This window comes from Lepus europaeus, chromosome 3 (genome assembly GCF_033115175.1).
Source record: "Lepus europaeus isolate LE1 chromosome 3, mLepTim1.pri, whole genome shotgun sequence".
Taxonomy (NCBI): Eukaryota; Metazoa; Chordata; class Mammalia; order Lagomorpha; family Leporidae; genus Lepus; species Lepus europaeus.
In genome coordinates this window covers 64,895,705-64,920,717 of record NC_084829.1, presented here as the reverse complement: position 1 = coordinate 64,920,717, position 25,013 = coordinate 64,895,705, and the positions used below count along the sequence as shown (strand labels likewise).

The window sequence follows — 25,013 nt, the reverse complement described above, 5'->3', positions numbered from 1 at the left end:
TATATTTTATGCTTATTGTATATGTTTAAGATGTCCTATATAGAGACATATAAATATATATATATATATTGAAATGATTACTATTGTCAAGCAAATTTACATTTTCTACTACCATATAAATTTTTGAGTTATTGTCAATTTTCATTATGCCTATGTTCAATGAAATTAGAAAAATGGCTATCTATGTGAACTCACAAAAACCCAAAACCTTACTCTTCTCTCAAAGTCAAGACCTGTTGGTATTTTCTTGAAGACTGGATTCACATTACCTGATATACAAGTGCATTTATATTTCTAATGATATTTCATGACATATTCAGTAGTTACAGTAAATTTATTTTCTTTGTTCTGGAAAAAGTAGCACTCCTAATTCAGTAATATTTTAAACTTTAGAATTTTAATCTTCACACTTCTTGCACTTGCTATTTTATTATTTCAATGCACATTTTTCTTAAGCAACCAATTTTTTTAGGTGCATATTCAGTAGTTTTACATTCATAAGTGCAAACTGTTTTTAAATTTATTTTATTACAGAATTCAAATCAATTTAACATTTTCTTAAGGATGGATGAATCTGGTCATCTTATTTACTTGTCAGATCACTGTGCTCTGTTTAAAACAGTTTTATATCACTATGAATCAAAGTACTTTTTTTCTAAACAATGACCTTAAATAAATTCATATTGGATTACTCATCTTTTTATTTATTTTTCATGAAAAATGGACATATTTTCCTTATTGCAGTGATCCATAAAATTTTGGATAGGGCCGGCGCCGTGGCTCAATAGGCTAATCCTCTGCCTTGCGGCGCCGGCACACCAGGTTCTAGTCCCAGTCGGGGCACCGGATTCTGTCCCAGTTGCCCCTCTTCCAGGCCAGCTCTCTGCTGTGGCCCAGGAGTGCAGTGGAGGATGGCCCAAGTGCTTGGGCCCTGCACCCCATGGGAGACCTGGAGAAGCACCTGGCTCCTGCCTTCGGATCAGCGTGGTGCGCCGGCCACAGCGCACTGACAGCGGCGGACATTGGATGGTGAACCAACAGCAAAGGAAGACCTTTCTCTCTGTCTCTCTCTCTCACTATCCACTCTGCCTGTCAAAAAAAAAAAAAAATTGGATAAAGTTTTAAATGAATCTTATGGTGAAAATAAGATTAAGTATTGCACATATATAATTGAAACGTCTCTTGAAATATGTTTTCTTGTTAGACCCCAAATCAAGCAAAGATAGAGAATATAAAAGAATCTGTATTCAAACATGTCATCTCCTTGTTCTCATATATTAGTGCTCAGTAAAATAGCCCTCGAAAACTGAAGTCAGTAAATACAACTCAAGTAGACAAGCCCCAAATGTCTACATCTTTCAATGATCCCCTTGTAAAATTAACTCTGAACACTCACAATTGTAATTGCATATGACACTTCTGAAAATATTTGGATTCTTTTGATTTTTAAAAACCTGATTTGCTAGAATTCAGAGGATAATATCAAAATATCAAAATTTCTAGAAGTCATGGGCCCAAGCTGTGGTGAATTGGGTTAAATCCCCAGCCTGCAAAGCTGGCATCCCATATGGGCACCAGTTCAATTACTGACTGCTCCACTTCAAATCCAACTCCCTGCTAATGTGCCTGGGAAAGCCCAAGTCCTTGGACTCTGAACACGCATGGGAAATTTGGAGAAAGCTACTGGCTCCTGGCTTTGGATCAGCTCAGCTCCAGCTGTTGCAGTCATCTGGGGAGTGAACCAGCGGATGGAAGACCTCTCTCTCTCTCTCTCTCTCTCTCTCTCTCCAGATCCATCTTTCAAATAAAAAAAATTAAATAAATCTTAAAAAAAATTTCTAAATGTCAAATCCTGATCCATAGCTAAACATATTGTAAACAGAATGATTATGGGGATACATGTAGTGCATCCATTAAGGTTTGGATTATTCAGAAGAAACACAGATTACATTGGGACATACATTTCTGACTTTAATGAGAATTTGTGTGTAAATCAAAGTTCTTGATACGTACTACAGAAAAGTGACGCTTTAAAATGTGTTCCTATTCACAAGCACAACAAAAAAAAAATAAAACAGTTCTATGTAATAAACCAGTTGCCAGTCAAAAATAATTAGTTCTTATGGTACAACATCAAATGTTTCTATTTTTTCTGCCAATATTTTATTTACTAGGTTTTCATCATTTTAAAAATTAACCATAAAAAATGATTGTGATGTTTGGACATGGAGGATGGATGTTACATACACTTACTTTTTCATTTGAATCAGTGAGAAAAAAATGCATATCAGTATTCCAAATCACAGCAACTCCAGTCCCAAGGTAGGAAGTGAGAGAAGACTCCTTCTTCATCAACACTGCCACCTTAAGTTGATCCTGAGAACCCTAGACATTCAAATTCTCTTTTACTCTTCCTGAAATAAAAGAACCCATGCCCCCAACCTGAATAAGGATACTAATGGCAATACCAAGCATTGTTACAGCATTTATTATACTCTTGGTCCACTCCATGAGCATTGAATGAATCAACTTATCCTGTCTCCATTTTCTCTCTAAGGAGCTTGTCCTATTATTTTATCCACTATTGAGATGAAGAAAACAAGGCACAGAAGTGTTAAGCTTAAAGCCATCCATCTATTAGGTGGAAAGAACACATAAACTCAGCCAGTTGGGCTCCACTGTGCAATCTCTCTCTTTTTTTTTTTTTTTTTGGACAGGCAGAGTGGACAGAGAGAGAGAGAGACAGAGAGAAAGGTCTTCCTTTGCCGTTGATTCACCCTCCAATGGCCTCTGTGGCCAGCGCCCCACGCCAATCTGAAGCCAGAAGCCAAGTGCCTCTCTTGGTCTCCCATGCAGGTGCAGGGCCCAAGCACTTGGGCCATCCTCCACTGCACTCCCTGGCCACAGCAGAGAGCTGGCCTGGAAGAGGGGCAACTGGGACAGAATCTGGATCCCCGACCGGGACTAGAACCTGGTGTGCTGGCGCCGCAGGTGGAGGATTAGCCTATTGAGTTGTGGCGTCGGTCTGTGCAATCTCTGTATCACTATATCAGTGCTTCATACGTGCATCAACTCTAGACCTTGTTGAAATGTGGGTACAAATTGAATAGATCTAGTTTACAGGCTTGTGCATTTCAGCAGAACAGATATCGACTAGCCAAAGCATTATATTATGCAGTAAAAAAAAAAAAATTAAAGGTTGTCTTTTGTCATGCTTCGATGATATCAGGTTTTTCATAGTTAAAACCAGCGGATGGCTTGAGGTGCTCACATCCAGAAAAGCCTTAGGTAAGATACCTCTGTTCTCATTGCACCTGCTACATCAGTCCATTTTCCTATAATCTGGTCATGTTGTTTTTGAGGTGAAAAAAATCCCTCAATAAGAATTAAGGATGTGATCCTTGGTCATGCAGATTTACAATAAGACTGAACCTCTGGAAGTATCTGATGACAACATCAATACAAAGTTCAGAACTGTTTTATTCTAATCGCAGTGGCAAATGGAGAGTCCCAGTGTTCCACAATAGTGTATTTTATGTCCTAAAATGGAGGAACATCATGGCCATGAAAAGGAAGAACAGTGTGCCCATCAGTGCATACACTCATTTTGGGATCCAGGCTCAGATAGTAATAGCAGATTTTCAGAAGGTCTTTCCATGGGCGACTGGCTATAAATTGTTCCATCTGGGCTCATCACCAATGTCCACACATATGTACATTGCCTCAAGTTCTCATTGAAAACCATGGGTTGAACGAAGGTCGGCAGATCAAGCCTTATATACTGATGAGTATGGTGGCTAAACTCGTGTATGAGAAACAGTTTGGCCCCTACTCCACTGAGCCAGGCATTGCTGAGAAGGACCTGCAGATCTTTAGGCACTTCTAGTCTGGAGACCTCATCTACTGCCCTGCAATGACCAATGACTTTTTGCTGGTGGCACCTGTGCTAAATAAATACATGGGATGTGTGATTCCTTCTAGGATCCCTTCAAATATTTATAACACTTGTTTAAGCCATCTCCAAAGTCATACTGAATGCTGTGGGCCAGGATGCAGTGTCAGGCATACAAGTCATTGTTCCCATCCTTGAAAAGGACAAAATCAACAGCTGGCCACTGAAGCCTCATGGAATAACCCTGATCACAGAACACCTCCCCCTGTTTCTTTGTTACATAAAGCAGCTTGGCGTAAAACAAACAAACAAACAAACAAACAAACAAAAAACTCCAAAACAACAACAACAACAACAACAACAAAAAAGTGGGGGTTGAACTTCAAAGTCAGATGTGAGATTCTACAAACATATCCAATATTTTATCACTTCTAGGCACTGTTTTAAATAATTTAAGATTTTCTTAATATGTACCTTTGTGGTCTTTTTGCAAATATGAAATTTCAGTGGGGCTATTCTAGGGTAATATAAATCTCTTTTTCTGAAGAGTACATATTCTGTTCAATAATTTGGGGGATTCATGTAAATGACTGAAACTTTTTTTAAGATTTATTTATTGACCGGCGCCATGGCTTAACAGGCTAATCCTCCACCTTGCGGCACCGGCACACCGGGTTCTAGTCCCGGTTGGGGCGCCGGATTCTATCCTGGTGGCCCCTCCTCCAGGCCAGCTCTCTGCTATGGCCCGGGAAGGCAGTGGAGGATGACCCAAGTCCTTGGGCCCTGCACCCGCATGGGAGACCAGGAGAAGCATCTGGCTCCTAGCTTCGGATCAGCACGATGCGCCGGCCGCAGCGGCCATTGGAGAGTGAACCAACGGCAAAAAGGAAGACCTTTCTCTCTGTCTTTCTCTCTCACTATCCACTCTGCCTGTCAAAAAAAAAAAAAAAAGGATTTATTTATTTATTTGAAAGACAGAATTACATCCAGTGGTTCATTACACAAATTATTGTTAACACTGCTTAACATCTACACAACCATGAACAAAAGTTTAGATGAGATATTTATACCATTTCTTTCAACGTTGTTATAATTTAAGATGGTGATTTTTAGCTTTGTCCTACAATAGACTTTTGGCTAGACTTTTTATTGATTCCTGGAACATTTCAAAGTATTTTATAATTCTTCAAAAGCTTTTCTTGAAGAAATTTACTGGACATGCAATAAACATTTCTCAGATTTATTATGTTTTACATTGAATGACCTCAGCTAGCTCTGATACAATTTTATCCCTGGTGTATTAATATTTTCATCATTTTTTTGTGAAATACATACAATAATCACACCACCAGCCTCTTGTGACTTCTAACCAACTGGAAGGAAAATCACATATACTTTTTGGGAATCTCTGGGAAAATTTGGAATAATTAAAGTTAGATTAGCCTAAAAAGGAAATCAGTTGAGATTTAAGTATTTATTTAAAATGTTTTTTCTGATTATGATTAATATCCAGCTGCTTTAGATTTATCAAAGACTATTAATATGCAAGTGTCCATCTACATCCCATGAGAAGCTAACCATTTTCTCAAGGATCTTTTGCCATAATACAAAAGTACCTATCCTGGTTTACTCCTTTGATGTCAGAATGTAGCACATCGAGATAAATTTTACCTTCAATTGTGCTGGAATTGTCTTTTAAGATTTATTTATTTATTTGAAAGTCAGAGTTATAGAAAAAGAGCAGGAAGAGGGAGAGACAGAGATCTTCCTTCTGTTGGTTCACTCTTTTTTTTTTTTTTTTTTACAGGCAGAGTGGACAGTAAGAGAGAGAGACAGAGAGAAAGGTTTTCTTTGCCGTTGGTTCACCCTCGGATGGCCGCTGCGGCCAGCACGCTGTGGCCGGTGCACCGCGCTGATCCAAAGGCAGGAGCCAGGTGCTTCTCCTGGTCTCCCATGGGGTGCAGGGCCCAAGCACTTGGGCCATCCTCCACTGCACTCCCGGGCCACAGCAGAGAGCTGGCCTGGAAGAGGGGCAACTGGGACAGAATCCAGTGCCACGACCGGGACTAGAACCCAGTGTGCCGGCGCCGCTAGGTAGAGGATTAGCCAGTTGAGCCTCGGCGCCGGCTTGTTAGTTCACTCTTAAAGTGGCCTCACCAGCCAGGGCTAAAGCAGGCTGAGGCCAGGACCCAGGAGATTCATCCAGGTGTCCATGTAGGTATGTTGACGTATTTTTATAGGCATCAATATATCTGAGGAAAACTGGACATTCTCCCTATCCCCATTACAGACTATATTCTTCTTTTTCCTTTCTTTTGGTAATGTGATGGGTGAACTGGCATTTATAGGTAGAGTTGAAATTCTACTGGATACTAGGCTATGTCTAAATTACAGTATCTTTATTTAATTATCATAAATAACTTTGAGTCATAATTTAATTTACTATTATCCTCAAACATGGAATTTTGGGATACAGATCCATCTCAATTATTTGTCCAAAGTCAGTGACAATTTCTATTCTTTAATTTTCATTCTACAATGTCTCATTTTGGCAATAATGAGTTAAAGATATGAAAAGAAAACAAGAAAAATTATTTCTAGGGTTCATCTTTAAGCTTTAGTAAAATGTAGTCACCGAAGACATTTTGGGACCCTGAAGACATGTAAACAGGAACTTTCCTTTGGCTTTTTAAACATGATGAAAGATCAGTGTTATAGGATCCAGAAGAGATTAGGTGAAAGTGCACTCTAGAAGCCTTCTCACTTCCTTATTCTGGACAGGTTATTTCCCCCTTGTGTGTTTTATAAAGGCTTGTGTAGGCATTATTGAATGTTTATCCTCCATTCAAGTGTGTTTAAAATTGATTGGATCATATGTACGTATCCAACCTATTTTTATTGCATGGAAAGGGGAGTTGTGAAGTATATTTTTGTTTTGTTCCAATTTAAAGTATATTAGAAGTTATTATGTCAGTAAAGCTTTCACTTTTCTTCAAGTATTATCAATAAAGTCCAAAATAGCTAAAATGACATGTTTTTAAATATATGACCACATATATGCCATTTTCAACTATTTCTAAAATGCCTTTCTACACGTTAATAGGACATCTTATGCAAAAATTAAGAGGGATTTAGTTTTCAAGAAGGGTACCATTCCTGTTTTTTGTATAACTCAGTTATAAACTGCAGATTTTACAATCATATTACTATAAAATAGCTGAGCTGTATTTAGTGCTTCCAGGCAGGCATGAGCCTGTATTTTCCATGGTTTATATTATGTAATGTTTATAACAATCTTGTGTGGCAACCAGATAATTACTATATACTGCAGAAGAAGAATCTGATCACACAGTTAAATAAATTGCGATAGTTACACAGTTTATAAAGGTAGTATCAGGTATAAAATCCAGGTCTGTCTGATCGAAAATACAAGTTTTCAATAATTTTGCTCCTGTAATGTCACTCATGAAATTTTATACAAATACTTAATTATGTTCTCATTGGAATTCTTTTGAACTGGTAACCCAAGCTGATATTCTTTTCACAGTATATTCTTTTCAGTATATTCTGAATCATCAATCTAAGGGCTAGCATAGTTTATGGGAGAAAATATTTGTTTATCTATCTAAACCACATTAATCTCTTCTTGCTTAATAATATAATGTGATTTCACTTAGGAAGGCAACGTGTGCAGCTAAAAAAGGATGTATTTCTCAACCTTCTTTATGGCTAACGATAGTTTAGTGAAATAATTCTAAACAATGTTTAGCTTTCTGGATGGGTTCTTTAAAGGGAATCCTTTCATCATGAACATACTTTTTAAAATCACGGCTTTTCTCCTTCATTTAACTTGAAACAAAGTTGTGATCACCGTATATCTGACATTATTTTTGAGGTAATGAGGATGAAGGTAACTCCAAAAACGATGGCAAAGCTTGAAGGGCTTATTGAGCTTGAGTTTCCCTATGTATGAGAAATGAAATCAACACCTAATCTAACTCAGATTAAAACTACTTTTCGGTATCTCTTTTCAGCAATTGAATGAAATTTCTGGATGATATGGCGTATAAAATTAAACCTATAGAAAAGATTGATTTTGTTCTAAGTAGATTTTATTCAAATTATTTGTTCACATATGCACCTATATGAAAATTGAAGTATGTTTTTCTATTGTTGCAGAGATGCATCTTCCCATTGCTAAAATATATTTTGTAATTCCAATTTAAAGTAATTTAGAAATTTGTTTTGGAAAAATAATATATAATTCATGAACTAAGCTATTCCAATCATATCAAAATTTTAAATATATATATATATATATATATATGATCTGATTCTAAAATAAATTTCACCTTTTCTTAACTTTGCATTTCATGGCTATAGGATAAAGGCAACATTTTAAAGAAAGTTTACATTATTGGATAAAAAATCTTAAGAGATCTCCAAATCACATTCAAGTGATCAAACAATAGCATAGTAAAAATTAAGATTACTTATAAAAGTGTGAAAAGAAGGAAGAAGAAAGTATAGACTGAGTGAGGGTGAGAGGAAGGAAAGGAGAAAGAAAAAAAAAGCAAGGAAGGAAAGAAAAAAGAATGCACTAGTTCACTTAAATTAAAAAATAATTCTTCCATTTATAAAAATGTGTCAGTACCATGAATTGCCCAATTTTTAATTCTGTTAGTGTACTTTATAAATTTGAAGAAATAAAATGAGACTGACTTATTTCATCCCCTACCACTTAACTAAAAAAAAAAAAATGTTCCATTAATGTACAAAATAGAGTCAAGGTGAAGTTTTGTAGATTGAAATGAATTCTGAAAAGGGTAACATGCAGTTCTACGTTTGCTTTTGTTGAACATAAAAATTATGAAAAAATATAAAGCTTAGCAACAAAAGGAGATGGCTTTTTTCAAATAGAAAAACTCAAATGAAATATTTGATTGGAGAGAAAATTTCTAAATCTATTTTCTTTCAAGAGAAAATAAACAAAATCAGTGATGATTCTGTAAGATAAATGTGCTTGGGGACTAAGAAGCTATGGTGCCAGGGGAGTAATCAAAAAGGAAAAGAAACCAGACATTGGCAGAGTAAATATCAACTATTCTCTTATGGAATAGAGTTAGAAACATAGTTTTCAGGGAGTCAGTTCTGATTTCCGGTAGGCTTAGTGTCTTTTCTCCTCGTTAGCATAAAAGAATCAGATGTTTAACAGCAACGATGTTTCAGAAGATAGCCCCCTAAGGATGTGCAGTAACTTTTTTTTTCTTCTGCAATCAGCCACTGGGAAATAGAGACTGATTGATGGATGACTCTAGAGTGTAGTCCTCCAGGCCCAGTGCGCTCCTCCAGATTGCATCTATGTTAAAACTTTTCCAAGACACCTCCAAGGACACCCTGGGGGATCATAATTGAACTACGGGGGACAAGACTTAATTCATTTTCAACCCTTGACGGCTCCCAGACTGAAGAAACCTCCGTAGGCCTAGAAATATCTCAAAATTATAGAACGAAATAAGAGTCAAATCATTGCTAGACTCCTGTTGCATCAACGTACCTGTTCTGACCCACAAGAGGAGCAACGTGCTTTTGATAGTGGATTGTGTCACTCCCTCTTCCTGAGGTGTCTCAGTCCATTTGGGCTGCTCCATCAAAATGCCACCAACTAAATGCCTTAGAAACAGCAGATGTGTATTTTTCACAGCTGAAGATACTGAGAATTTCAACATGAGGTTGCTTGCATTTAGTGTCTGGAGAAGGCCTGCTTCTGATTTGCAAATGACACTTTATTGTCCTGTTCTCATAGGCTGAATGATAGAAGGCAGATTTCTGCAGCCTATTTTATAATGAGTCTAATCCCACTTATGAAGGCTCTTTCTTCAAGACCTATTCAATTCCTGAAAGCCCTGCATCTCAATACCATCACACTGCTGTAAGTTTCAACACCATGAATTTCCAGGGAGTCACAAATATTCGGAACATAGTCCTAACATGCAAGTTAGATTTCACACTTTAAAAACAAGTAAAATAGGGCCAGTGTTATGGCATAGCAAGAAAAGCTGCTGCCTGCGGTGCCAGCATCATATATGGATGTTCTTGGCTGCTCCACTTCTGATCCAACTCCCTGCTAATGACCTGGGAAAAACCGTAGAATATGGCTCAAGAGTTTGGGTTCCTCCCACCCATGTGGGAGACCTAGATGAAACTCTTGGTTCCTGGCACTGGCCTGGACCAGTGCTGGCCATTGCAGCTATCTGGGAAGTAAACAAATGGATAGATCTCTCTCTCTCTCTCTCTCTCTCTCTCTCTCTCTCTTTGTGTGTGTGTGTATGTGTGTGTATATCTCTTTCTGTAACTCTGACTTTCAAATAAATAAATAGATCTTTTTTTAAAATTTTTATTTTTTTTATTTTTATTTTTATTTATTTATTTATTTTTTATTTTTGACAGGCAGAGTGGACAGTGAGAGAGAGAGAGACAGAGAGAAAGGTCTTCCTTTTGCCGTTGGTTCACCCTCCAATGGCCGCTGTGGTAGCGTGCTGCGGCCGGCGCACCGCGCTGATCCGATGGCAGGAGCCAGGTGCTTCTCCTGGTCTCCCATGCAGGTGCAGGGCCCAAGCACTTGGGCCATCCTCCACTGCACTCCCTGGCCACAGCAGAGAGCTGGCCTGGAAGAGGGGCAACCGGGACAGGATTGGTGCCCCAACCGGGACTAGAACCCGGTGTGCCGGCGCCGCAAGGCGGAGGATTAGCCTAGTGAGCCGCGGCGCCGGCCAATAGATCTTTTTAAGAAAAAAAATTACTTCAGAACATAGATTTACTTCCTATATACCAAATACCCATATTTCCTATTGTTGACATCTTAAATTAGTATGAAATATTTGTCACAATCTATACACCATAGCAGTACATACTGCTATACGTCATAGCTGTTTTCCTAGCATTAACATCTCACATTGGTATATTTGTTAGTTAATGAACCACAGCCAGACTCCATCCAAACTCTTGCCAGATTCTAGTAGTGAACATAGTGCACAGATTTTTTCGCACTCACACACCATGTAGAACATGCAATATTTGTCTTTCTAGATCTGTCTTATTTCACTTAACATTAAACCCTCCAGTCCCACCTATTTTGCTGCAAATGGAAGGACTTCATTCTTTTTTATGGTTAGGTAGTATTCCATTTTGGATATATACCACTTTTTTGATCCATTCATATGATGACAGACAAAGGTTCATTCCATAAATCAGCTGTTGTGAACAGGGCTCCAAGCATGGTGGAGCAAGTGTCTGATACACTGTGTTCGTTTCTTTTGGGTTTGTACCCAGTAGTGAGCTCGCTATATCATATAGAATTTCTACTAGTTTTTTAAACAAATTTCCATATTGTTTTACACAATAACTGCATTAATTTGTCCTACAATATACAGTGTATTAGAGTTCTACTTTCAGCACTGGCGCAGTGCCATAGTGGGTGAAGCCACCACCTGCAGTGCCGGCATCCTATATGGGTACCGGTTTGTGTCCTGGCTGCTCCACTTCTGACCCAGTTCCATGCTAATGTACCTAGGGAAGTGATAGAAGATGGTCCAAGGGCTTCGGCCCCTTCACCAGCGTGGGAGACCTTGAGGAAGCTCCAGGCTCCTGACTTCAGACCAGCACAGTTCTGGCTCTATTCAGTGAGTGAACCCGTGGATGGCAAATCTCTCCCTCTCTCTCTCTGTAACTCTACCTTTCAAATAAATAAATCTTTTAAAAAAGAGTTCTATTTTTTCCCTATCCTTGCCAAATTTGCTACTTCACGTCTTTTTTTTTTTTATAATAGTCATTCTGATAAAGTTATATCTAATTGTGGTTCCTGATGGCTAGTGATATTCGGCATTTTTTCATACATCTGCTAGTCATTTGTATTTATTTTTTTGAGAATAGTATATTTAGTCCTTTACCCATTTCTTTTATTATTATTATTATTATTTTTTGAAAGAGTTACATAGAGATATAGAGACAGAGAGAGAGAGAGAGGTATTCTATCTGCTGGTTCACTCCCCAAATGGCCACAATGCCTGGAGCTGAAAGCAGAGAGCCAGGAGCTTCTTCCAGGTCTCCCATGTAGGTGCAGAGATCCAAGGACTTGGACCATCCTCTGCTGCTTTCCCAGGCACATTAACAGAGAGCTGGATTGGAAGTGGAGCAGCCAGGACTTGAACCAGTGCCCATATGGGATACTGTTGCTGTAGGCCGGGGCTTTAACCCACTGTACCACAGCACTGGCCCCATTGCCCATAGCTTAACTGGATTTGTTGTTTTCTTGTTGTGGAGTTTCATGCTTTTGATAATGGGTGGTGAAATACCTCTTTCTGCATCATCCTTCCTAGTGTTTACTCTCCCTTCACTTCTGCACACCCTTTAAGGCTAACTCTAAATCCCCACAGTCTGAGATGCCTTTCTTAGACTCCCCCATCATCCTCTGCATTTCAAACTGTTTCGTCGAGCCCTCCTACTTGTGCTTCTATTAGATCATTCACAGTCACGTGCACTTGCTTATTTGTGTCTCCATAAAGACAGCCTATTTTGTGAACCAACGGCAAAAGGAAGACCTTTCTCTCTGTCTCTCTCTCTCACTGTCCACTCTGCCTGTCCCCCCCCAAAAAAAAAATTAAAGACAGCCTATTTTGTCTCTCATATACTCATTTTTGTACTGATAGTGTGTTCAATAAGTGCAATAAGAACAAATATATTCTAGATTCAGTCATCAAGCCTCTATCTTCTCCCTTCAATATCAAATGTGAAAATAAATTTTGACATAGGAAAAAACAATTCTTGGAATAACCAACTGTGAGTTTATTTTGGAAAGCACATAATTTGTGGCTCAGTCAACAGTTAAGAAAAGTAATGCATTTGAGGTTTTCACGTAGTAGGTTTTATAATACTGATGTGGACTTTTGTAAAATGAAGTGCATGACAGTAGAAAAAAGGTTATAAATATTTGCTCTCTGCCTTGATAATCTGTAAATCACAAAATGGGAATTCCTATTTACTAGGAGTGCAGAAAGTCCTCCTGGGTCTGATTCACTGTGTCTCCAGATGTCTAGGAAACACAGATTAACCAGGCTTGTGAGAGTACAGTGCAAGTATTTCCCAGTCCAACTACATTTTTGCTTCTGGAAATGGCTCTCAGAGTGAAATTAGCATATGGCCAATTTGCTGGATGCCCAGAGGTTCGTGGATCATGCTGATACATCTTTATCTACTCATTAGGATTATGGCCTGAAATTTGGTTTTCTTGAGTCTGTGCCTGTTACTCTCAAAGCATTTTAGATAAACAGATCATTTACATTATGTTTCTCTTTCTCCTTCCATGAAATGCATTAATTACCAGAAAAGGAAAATATATGTTTGACAAATATATCTCCCTACATCTAATATGTAAAATGTCCTCAACTGGCAAGAAATAGGAAATGACCTTCAAATTACATATATCTACACTCTTTGAAAATGTATTGTTATTACAAGGGCGGTATGCAGATGACTGACACGCATATACACCCTTGTATCCTGGTGTATGTGTGTAGGTCTGGGCAGGTAGAGTGGGTATGTTATTCTTTTTATATATGCATAGAACTAAGGTCCATGAGAGTCTCACAGGCATGGAAAGCCATGACACAGTGGTAAAAAACAATCTAAATGAAAGACCCTGGTGAACAAGACCCCAGCAGAAGGAACAGGCCATCAAGGAGAGAGGCGCCTTTCTCCGAAGGGAGGAAGGAACCTCCACTGTGACACGGCCTTGACTAAACAAGCTCAGAGTCGGTGAACTCAAGGGGCTTCCATAGCCTAGACAGCTCATAGCAAGAGTCTCGGGTGATTGCTGACGTCATAAATAAGAGTGCCAATTGTTAAATCAACAACGGGAGTCACTGGGTACATGCTCCTCACGTAGGATCTCTGTCCTTAATGTGTTTTACTCTGAAACGTAAAAACACTACTAGTGGAACAATACCCTGTACCTTGTGCGGTTGTGTGAATGCAGCCTGCTGAAATCCTTGCTTAGTATATACTAAGTTGATCTTCAGTAAAGGGAGGGATGGGAGAGGGAGAGGGGAGGGCCACGGGAGGGAGGGAGGTTGTGGGGGAAGCCACAACAATACAAAAGTTGCACTTTGTAAATTCACATTTATGAAATAAAAAAAAGAACTCTCTCTTTCAGGGAAATTTCAACAACATATGTCCCCTTATCATTGAAAGCAGCTTGTAGAATAACTTCTTGAATATGTGGTCTGAATGAAATTTAATCTTACCTTTCATTTAAAATTTTGAAATGTATTTAATGAGTAAAATCTTCCCTCACTCTTAGGTAAAACTAAGTGAATCTCAAGGATTCTTTCCTCATCTACTTAAAGATCAGCCAGGAGGTTACAAAATATATTCTGTTCAGTGGTTAAAATGCCCAAATCCTTGCAATAATAGCTTAGAACATGATTTGCCATGGCAAGACAATAAGATCAATTAAAGAAAAAAAGGTGGAGAGAAAAACAACTTCGGGAACTTCACCTTAGAGACATTGGAAAGTAGAAGGCAGGGAGAAATGAAACCCTAGAGCTGAAGCAAAGAAGGATAATAAGTTCAATTAATTTTGATATTGGAATTGCAAAGTTATCTAGATGAGAGTCTAAAGAGAAGAATCTTGGCATCACTGGGAATGATGAGTGCAACTAAAAGAAGAAGATACCTGGTGATGAGGACATTCTCCTGACCAGAGATACACTGGGTCTTTGAGAGCACAGGCTTAAACACGTTAGCAAGATGAGCAACTATTTTCAAATGTTAAATGCAGATCAAAATATTTCATCAATTGTGGTAAAAAAAAAATAGGTCTTCAAGAAGGTAGGACATAAAGGTCTAACATTGATAGATTTTTTGGAAATAAGTTTTGGCACAGGGTTGAGAAACACAGCTTGGGGCAACATTGGAGATAGAGAATAATGAAAAAATAACAGATGAATGAGACATAGAGAAAGTTTTTATGGAGTGTTTATTTTTATAAATGCTATCATTTTAACTTTGGGGTTGCAGACAAGAAAGTGAGATAGACAATAAACAGGAAAATTACACAAATACATACCTGTATTATTTTTCTATTATTATATAAATATAATTCAAGAAAGAGATCTAAAATATGTATGTATCTGTAAATATACATATATATATATATATACAATATATATAGAGAGATGGGTACATATAGGTATACATATCTTATATATAGGGGCATATTTTAAAGTTAGTATTGTATGCTCATATGTTTACAAACCTATATATGCATAATCACATATTTTTATATGAAAGAGAGGAATGCTAAGACTACACTCAGCAAATAAATTAAAAATTCTGCAACTATTCAGTTGTTTTTAGCTTGCAGTCAATAGAAAGAGGGTAATCTGAATGGTGATAGATTTATTTATCCTTGGATTTTGAAATTCCCTAAGAGATAACATGAACCTCCTTCTGAAGTTGAAAGGGATGAAAGGGGAAACTAGAAAAAGTGGTAGAATCTAGTGGTATAACATTAATTTCACTGTAGAAACACTGGGTTCATTTGAAATTATGAAAGATCTTCACTGTTAAAATTTATGAGGTGGGGAAAAATGTGAAGCACTTTGTATAGTGGCTATCATGAGTGTCCATGTTATATATTTACACAGTGAACTTGGATAAACAAATGGCTTGACATAAATCAAGATGTAAAGTAGAAAACTAAATTTAATTTAATTTAACTTAAAAATGCTCAGGATCACTAGGCATCAGGGGGATGCAAATAAAAACCACAATGAGATTTCCTCTCACCCCAGTTAGAATGGCTATCATCCAAAAATCAAGAAATAACAAATGCTGGCAAGGATGTGAGGAAAAAGTTATCCTAATCCACTGTTGGTAGAATGTAAACTAGTGCAACCATTATGGAAGACAGTATGGAGATTCCTCAGAGACCTGAAAATAGACCTACCATCTCATTCCTTGGAATTTACCCAAACTAAATGAAATCAGCATATGAAGGAGTTGTTTGTACCCCCATGTTTATTGCAGCTCAATTCACAATAGCTAAGATATGGAATCAACCCAGATGTCCATCAGCTGATGACTGGATAAAAAAATGTTGTATATATAGAGCATGGAGTACTACTCAGTCATACAAAAACAGTATGTTTAATGGAATAAGTCTGTCTCAAAAAGATAAATATTTTTCTGTGATATGTGACAGTTAATATAGAATTCAAAAAGTGTATAAGAATGAGATGGTCATTTTGGGATATGATTGTTGTTTTCAGCCCTTGTTTATATCCCTGTAGAACTGCAGTCTTCCTACTTTTGACTTGTTGATTAGTGGAAAATTAAACTTGTGAATATAGAATGGATGAAACTTCTCCAGGCTGCTCTTTATGTTTGAGAAGAGACCTCATTTGGGGGGAGCTCTGAGGAATGGGTTTGATTGATACTTCGATCTATGTCATTGCTTTCCTTCTCCTTGGTGCCTTTTGCCCTGGAATCACTTTTTGTACCTTTGATGAGTAAATCTGGAAAAGTTTCATAATGGCTGATCAGAAAATTCACAACCCAATTCTGCCAACTGCAATCAATGACAGCTCATGTGTTATTCTAAACTGAGGGGGGTTCTGTTTGGTACACTATTTTGTGTGTAGTTTCTTTTTGTAAATCTGTGTCAAGAGAAAACAATTGTCAGGGATTCTTGGTTTTCAAGACTGAAGTCCTCAGACAAGTATTATTTTATCCTGACTAACTCAGACACTGTGATTTATTGCTACCTATGATTCCATCCATTTGGCTTGACTGGGCATTACACAGTGAATAAGTGAAGCACTATGACTGTATTTTTTGCAAGCATTACATCATTTCATGAATATTTGGAAAAGTCAGAGCAAGTGCCCTTTGTGTAATACTTTCTTTTCTTGGTGTCAAAAAAATATTAATCAATGCAGATACACCTGTTACTCGGAACTGAAGCCAATATTATTGATTTAAGAATTCAGCATATTCAGATGCTGCTAGGGGTCTCTCTTGCATCAATTATTATGGAAGTCCTGTCTTTTAAAAAGAGGCACTGAATCTTTTTAATCAACTTCAGTTGGTGTGATAGCACACTCATAAAACTTATCCTTTGAGTAAACAGTGGGTAAGAGACTGAATTATATTTTTTCCTATGACCATGTCAGTTTGCTATGATAACTGTTTAAATCCCTAGATCTATAAGATTATAGAATTAACACTTCAAACTTACATTTCACAGCAGTCACTGCAACTGCATTGTAATATGGGGGAGAAGAAAAAATGCATTAATTTTTTATTTCAAAAAGACTTTAAATTATGTTGAGTTTTATAACTCTGCTTTTCATAGTAACCTGAATTATCTGGGATGAGAATAACAGCAATTTAGAGGTGGATTACAATATAACTACTGATAGTTAAGGGCAGTGATACAGATTCAAAAAATTTTTACTGATTAATATAAAAAATCCATTGAACTCCTTAAAAAATAGATTCAGATAAAGACAGAGAGACAGACAAAAAGAGATTTTCCAACTGCTGATTCACCCCCCAAATATCTGCAATAGGTAGGGCTGGGCCATGAAGGCATTAGAAGGCTGGAGCTTGATCCTGATATCTCAGATAGGTGACAGGGACCCAGGTACTTGAGTCACTATCAGCTGGCTCCACAGGTGTTCATTATCACGAAGTTGCATCTGAAGTAAAAGAACTGGGGTTCAAAGGCAGACATTCCAATACAGGATGTGGTTTTAACCACTGTGTCAAATACCTGCCCCTACTTTCTATTTTTTATATTAGGAATAATTCAAGACATTTCTTCCCTATTTTCTCAGTTTCTATCATTTATAAGAGTTATCAAAAGATGTATTTCTACCATCTCAGATTCAACATTATAAACACTTAAATTTTGTATCTTTATCACTGACTCATAAAGAACTTAAAATAGAGACAATTCAAAACCGATTTCAGGGGCCAGTGTTGTAGTCTGGCAAGTAAAGCCACTACCTGTGATGCCATCATCTCATATGGATGCTGGTTCATGTCCCTGTTGCTCTACTTCCAATATACCTCCTTGATAATGCACCTGAGAAAGCAGCTGAAAATGCCAAAGTGTTGGGCCCCTGCCACCTGTGTAGGAGGCCCACTTGAAACTCTGGGCTTCTGGCTTTGGCCTGGCACAGCCAGCTATTACAGCCATCTGGGGAGTAAACCAGCAAATCAATCTGTCTCTCTGACTCTCCTTTTCTGTCTGTAACTATGACTTTCAAACAAATAAATAAATATTAAAAAAACCCTCTGATTTCATCTAAACCTGAAATCGGAGAAGACCCCCTAAAATTTACACTAAAATGTGGCCCTTTAAATTTCCCTAGAAATGCTATCCGGGGTGCCACATTTGCTACCGGAATTTGGGGTGCCTTATGATTTCACCATGGGCTTATTACTAAATCCCCGATATTAAAAAGCCCAAGAGGGTTCTTGCCTAATATTTAGAGAAGAATTCTAAATACCGGCACAGATAAACGAGGCAGCATGGTATGTTTTAAGCTTTTATTTAGTAAGAAAGATGCATAAGAGAGTGAGAGTTTTATTTAAGAGAGAGAGGTAAATAGGGGTTCATACCGAGCACCAGGAACCAGCCAGTGGATGAGCATCTAGGCCAGGGAGCCTAGAGCACATGGCCTGAAGGCAGTGCTCCTTGGAGGCTTGGGACTACAGCAAGTCCCCTTCCTAGCAAGAGGCCAGGGAAAAAGAGCAGGCCTGGATACACTGTGCCCCAGGCTTTTAACCCACTTCCAAAGGGGAGTGGTCAATTAACCTGATTGGCTGGTGGGCACCCACGTCTGGCCAAGTAGGGGGATGAGGACACACAGGGGCGTGGGGAAGGCATGGTATTCCAGCTCACAAACCTAATCAATTTTAACCTATATGCCTGCCCACTTCAAACCCATTTAGCTGTGTATTTATTTCATTTTCTTTAAATTATTAATTATGATTAGTTAAGTGCTAAATATTTCAACGTTTGGATCTACTGTATGTGGGTCATATTGTGTTAACTGATGTTTGTGATAATGAACAAGGGAGCCATAAATGCTTGTTCTCACAGAATATATCTTTTATGATTATGCTAAGAGGCATAAATAAGTAAATGTATATCCAATAATATTTCAAGTAATAGGTTTATCTATATTGACAAGAAGATTAAAGGCAGCTTGGGATAAGGAAATTGCACCAGACTGCCATTATAGACAGTAGGTAAAGTGAATTTTGAGGAGAGAGTTGAATAAAGCTTCAATTATTTTTTTCTCTCACAGATTATTCTGCGAGTAGTGAGATTCAACACCACCTAAACATACAGTCCTTTCAAGAATATTGAAAACATTATTTGGAAAATATTTATATCTATGTTAAAGTGTATATATATATATATATATATGTGTGTGTGTGTGTGTATTATATATTTATCTATCTATATATAAACTTCTTTGGTATATTAATAGGGAATATAATACTCTCTTGAGTTCCAAAAGACTTCAATAAGACTTTACATTTATATAGTTCTAACTAATATAATTAGAAAAATAGAAATCTAAGGAAATCTTTAATAATACTCTATCAGGTTTTAGATACTATGGTGCATTAATGGCTATATTTTACTGAACATTTACTGGGTGTTATATCTTTCAGTAATTTATCTTTATTGCTTAATAAGTATGGCTTATTTAGATAGTTATCTAAAATTTGCAAAAAAAGGTAAGATGACACTCAAATATACTAAAATAATTGACCCAAACACTCAGATAGCCAACCTCAAGACTAGGTGTCAAATCTGTCTTAAACACTGCATACCACTGTAACAAATATTACATATCATGAACAAATATCTTAAGATTATGATACAGAGGATATACATTTTACAGTACCACAGGTTATCAATTAGTAGTATTTAGTGCTAATACTTTACATGACAAGGACATCTGCTGTACATGGAACAAGTCAGTGGATATCATAGGAGAATTAAAAAATCAAACTAATCTGCATAATAAAGGGCTATCAAATGGTTTGAATCTAAATTCTATCAGATTAACTTGGAATTAATTTGAAAACATTTAGCTTTCAACTCTTATTTGCTTAATCTAAAGAGACTATCCCTCTGATGCATTCCATGACATGAATAAAAACACACAACACCATGGACTTTGATTCACCCTGAGACGGTTAGCAGACCATTAATTAAACATTGGAATAATCAGAAATGTTAACTAACAGATTAAACTTTGACAAACTGAACTATTGGGAGAAACTTGCAGCACTTGCCCTTTCTTCCATTAATATAAACACAGAGTTCTTTATTGCTAAAAAGATGAAGGTTTCTAAAATACATTAAAGATTATGCTGAATAATAATAGAATTATACAATAAATCTCTCACACTATATCTCCATGCCATGTTGTCCTCCTTTATATATTAAGCACCCTATAATTTTATTCTCAATATTAAAAGATGTCTCAACTCCTTATTTTAACTTAATGTCTTCAATTAAACTCTCAATATTTAAATTATGTTTCTTAAATGTATTGAAATTAATTCTTCCACACTGCACCCCATCTTGTAAAGTAGGCAAAACATTTCACACTATTCACATTTTGAGGTGAAAACAAGAATAATTTAAGAATAAAATAGCATGTATTTTAAACTTTAATGAAATAAAATTTACTTAGCCTGGAACATAACATTCTTCACTATTTAATTCAAACTTGCTATTTTCTGGCTTCATTTACATCCCACTATTCTTTGCCAGGGACTATATTATCTTGTAAAGTGACTGTTCTTTCCCTCTCCTTTGACACACGCTCAAGTCTCAGGCCTCCAGGAATTTGATGATATTGTTTCCTTTCCTGGAATGTCTTCTTAATCTGGGAACATGATATTCACTTTTAAGCAGATTTATCATCAGGTTTCCTTTAACCAGGATCTGTCAGTGATTCATTCACTATGATGAAACTTGAAAATAAGACTTTTTTTTTTCACTCGTTTATTAAAAAACACCAGCAAAAGCTTTATAAATGCCCACCTCAATGGGAATTAGAATAAGTAATAAAAATAAGCACAAATTTTAGCCTTACAAGATCCTCATATTACATATTTTGTGCACTGTGCTATGGTGTGTAGTTTATCTAACCCTCTCCCTGGGAGAAGATAAGGGAGTAGGAGATCATCTCCTGCTTATCTTTGTATCTCTAGTACTGTGCTATATCTGCCAGGTAGTAGCTATTCACTATATTTAAAAATGAATATTTTGTAGCTTTCCAAGTGACATTCATCTCAAAACTAATGGGCTGAGAAGCAAAAGTTAGAATTTCTAAATCGAATTCTCTCCACTGTACTGTATAGGCTCCAGTAGATATCCATTAGAGAAAGCAGTCATTCCACGAATCTGTGGTCCAATAATTTTCTGAATGCAATGGATGATACTAATTACTTTCAAATATGTAATTCAGTGCCGAGCAGAAAATAGGAATATAAGCAGGAATTGCTGCTCCCTCTACTTTCCAATGTCTGCATTAGTAGAAAACTTGAGTTAGGGGTAGAATTAGGACTGAATCCAAGTACTCCAATAAGAGATTGGGCATCATAATCAGGATCTTAATCACTAAACCAAATCATAACCTCAGTAAAATTTTAAATTTTTCTCCTAGGCGGGGTGTACGGGAGTTGAAATTGTGGCTCACTATGTCCAAGTGGCAGTTAGAAAGTTAGCTGGTCTGCTTCAGATCCAGTTTCCTGTTAATATGCCTAGGAAAGCATGGAAGGTGACCTAAGTGCTTGTGACCCTGACACCCACACGGGAGACCAAGATGGAGTTCGAGGCTCCTAGCTTCATCCTGGGTACCCCAAGTCTTTTTTCTTCTTCTTTTTTTTTCCATTAATATGAAGAGAGCAGATTTCGTGTTTTTCATAGGTAGAGCTTAAATAAATTTGTTGCAGATTAAACTGTCTTTGTCACTCTACTTTTCATATATGTAAAATAAAAAGATACAAATTAGCCCTCCAGAGACACACATACACAGTCAGAAAGACAGAAAGAGAGAAGAGAGAATACTAAATTAAATTAGCCATAGTACTTGGAATAGATCCTCAATGAATAAATACTAACCATAAAAAAGTAAAATATCAGTAAGAAAAGAAGAAAAAAACAAAATTAAAAGAACAAGTAGACAGAAGGTCAAGGGAATAAATGAATTCACATTTCACTGTGGCTGTGGTGTGGTTGATGCATTTAAAATGGATATCTATGCTGGGGTTTGCACTACTTTCTTTAAGTAAACCTCTCACTTACCTGGTACTTGTATACAGATTTTTGCCTAAATGCTGTAGGGCTTACATACTCAGAGACAGCTGTTTGTTTTAAATGCACTGGTGATTGAATAGCTGGAAGCAATAACAACTGTCTTGGGGAATGAAACATCTCATGGGGAAGAAGCTCCTCATATGGCTGTAGGGCTTTCTCATGTACAAAATATCCCTCTCTAGCAGTAGCTTCTGAAACCAGGCAAAGGGCAGACATTTTTTAAAGAGGCCCATTCACAACAAACTTGTTTGCAGTACTCTATTACAAAAAAAGCTTAAACATAATATACATATATCAAAACATCACCTAGAACTCCATAAATATGAATAATTTGTATATATCAGTTTAAAATAAAACAAATGAATAAATTTTACCTTAAAGAGGGTGACATATAAATTAATAAATAACTTTTATGTCTTACATAAAATCAGTTTAATTTCTTTTGAATTTAATTTTTATTTATGTAAGATGAACAAATTTAATGTATTTCATATACAGATATTTAAGAGCATAATAATACTTCCCACCCTATCCTCCCTCCTGCCCATGTTCCCAGCCTACCTTTTCTTTCATTTCTTATTTTTTATTTTAATTTTTACAATGACATAATTTTGGTTTATTTTACAATCATGAGCTTATCACTCCACAAATAAAGAATTTAACAAGTAGTAAGTAGCAAAAACCATTGTTCCTCAAGAGTATAGACAAGGGCTATAAACAATAACCAAATCTCAAAATGTCAATTTCACTCATATATGTTACATTTTTGTGCTCTGTATATTAATTACCACAGATCAGGGAAAGCATGATATTTGGCTTATTTCACTAAGCATAATGCTTTCCAGTTGCATCCATTTTGTGGAAAAGACAGGATTTCATTCCTATTTTGGCTGAGTAGTATTCCATAATGTATACATACCACATTTTCTTTATCAATTCATCAGTTGATGGACATCTAGGTTGATTCCACATCTTAGTTACTGTGAATTGAGCTCCTATAAACATGGGGGTACAGATAACTCTTTCATATGCTGATTTCATTTTGTTTGGGTAAATTCCCAGGAGTGAGATGACTGGGTCATATGGTAGATCTATTTCCAGATATCTAAAGAATCTCCATACTGACTTCCATAATGGTTGTGCATGTTTACATTCCCACCAACAATGGGTTAGGTTTCCTTTCTCCCAACATCCTCACCAGAATTTTTTTTTTATTTTTATTTTTTATTTTTGGATGATTGCCATTCTAACTGTAGTGAGGTGAAACCTCCTTGTGGTTTTTATTTGTATTTCCTTGATGGGTAGTGACCCTGAATATTTTTTCATGTGCTTGTTGGCCATTTGAATTTCATACTTTGAAAAAATGTCTGTTCATGCTATTTGCCCATTTCTTGACTGCATTCTTAATAGGTTTTATCAGTCCTACCTTTAGAATAGATAATTTAGTAGCACAGATACTTTTTATCCTCTACACACATAAAGCATATATATTCCAAATGATATTGGAAATAAAGTTTTCCAATACATAATGTTTTTCATAATTTTTCACTAGTATATTATTTATTTATAATTTGTACAGAAACCTGAAAAATGAAAGCAATCCCTTCAGTTCTCTATAGAGAGATCATAGCTGAAATAAGTTCACAGTGGGAAGAAAAAGTTGTGTCATGGCCTAGCTTTCTTTGGGATCAATGATTAAATCACAACTTTTAAATACTCAAATATAGTGCATCAGAGAATGAAGAAATGTTAATGTGAATAATTCATAGGGAAATGCAAGCAAGGATCAATTGTTCCTGAATGAACAATTGATTTGAAAGAGAAAAAGTGTGGAAGACACTGAAGCAGATAACCATTTAAGAGATAATTATTTTAGTTATCATGGTTAAATCTTGTATCAGGTTTCTTACTCCAGAGAAATTGTTTACAATTGTGGTATTTGCTAATGGTTCAATTAGCAATCATTTATGTTTTCTTCATTTTTGTTTCCCAGGGAATCTTTCTTGCATTCTCACAATTTCAGTACATTCAAATCTGGCATTTGTAAGTCTCCAAGAACTATATGTTATACCACATAATGAATATTATGAAACATGATAGAAGAAAAGTATCATTTTTGTCACATCATATCAATTGATAAGTCTCAGCACACATGGCTAAGATAACATGTATATCAATATTCTCCACTGGAAAAGTACTACCATGCATACTGAGCTATTTAAAAGAAATTTATTATGTGACTTCAGGTAGATAAAGGAATTTTGTATTTTTAATATTTTTATTGTTGGAAAACAGTTACGTCAATTTCCAAGTGCTTTTCATGCCACAAACCAGATATTTAAAATAATTGCCTTTTTTAAAATGTTAATTTTTTAAATTTATTTTTTTAAATGTTAAATATCTCTCCATAAATTTACTATGGTGACTTAGTCACCCCACACCAAGTTGTTTATTTAAATAAAATGATAATTCTTATAATCTAATACCTTTCAACAACAATAACAGCAACAACAAGAGATAAAAAGAGGAAAAAAAGTGTGAAGTGCTGATAGGAGATAACAAATGGGCTATAATGAATTAAAGAAACTATACTAAATATCAACAAACACATGAAATTGTGTTACAAACAGAACTATAGGGGTAGAAACCAGAAAGGTGGTTTTATTTAATTTTTAATTTAATTTAATTTAATTTTTTTTATTT

The 25,013-nt window shown here is 36.4% G+C and overlaps 1 pseudogene; it reads left to right on the top strand.

Annotated features, from left to right (window-relative positions):
* The first annotated feature begins 3,558 nt into the window (after window positions 1-3,558).
* Window positions 3,559-16,296, top strand: LOC133756562 (proteasome subunit beta type-3-like; annotated as a pseudogene).
* Window positions 16,297-25,013: the final 8,717 nt, after the last annotated feature.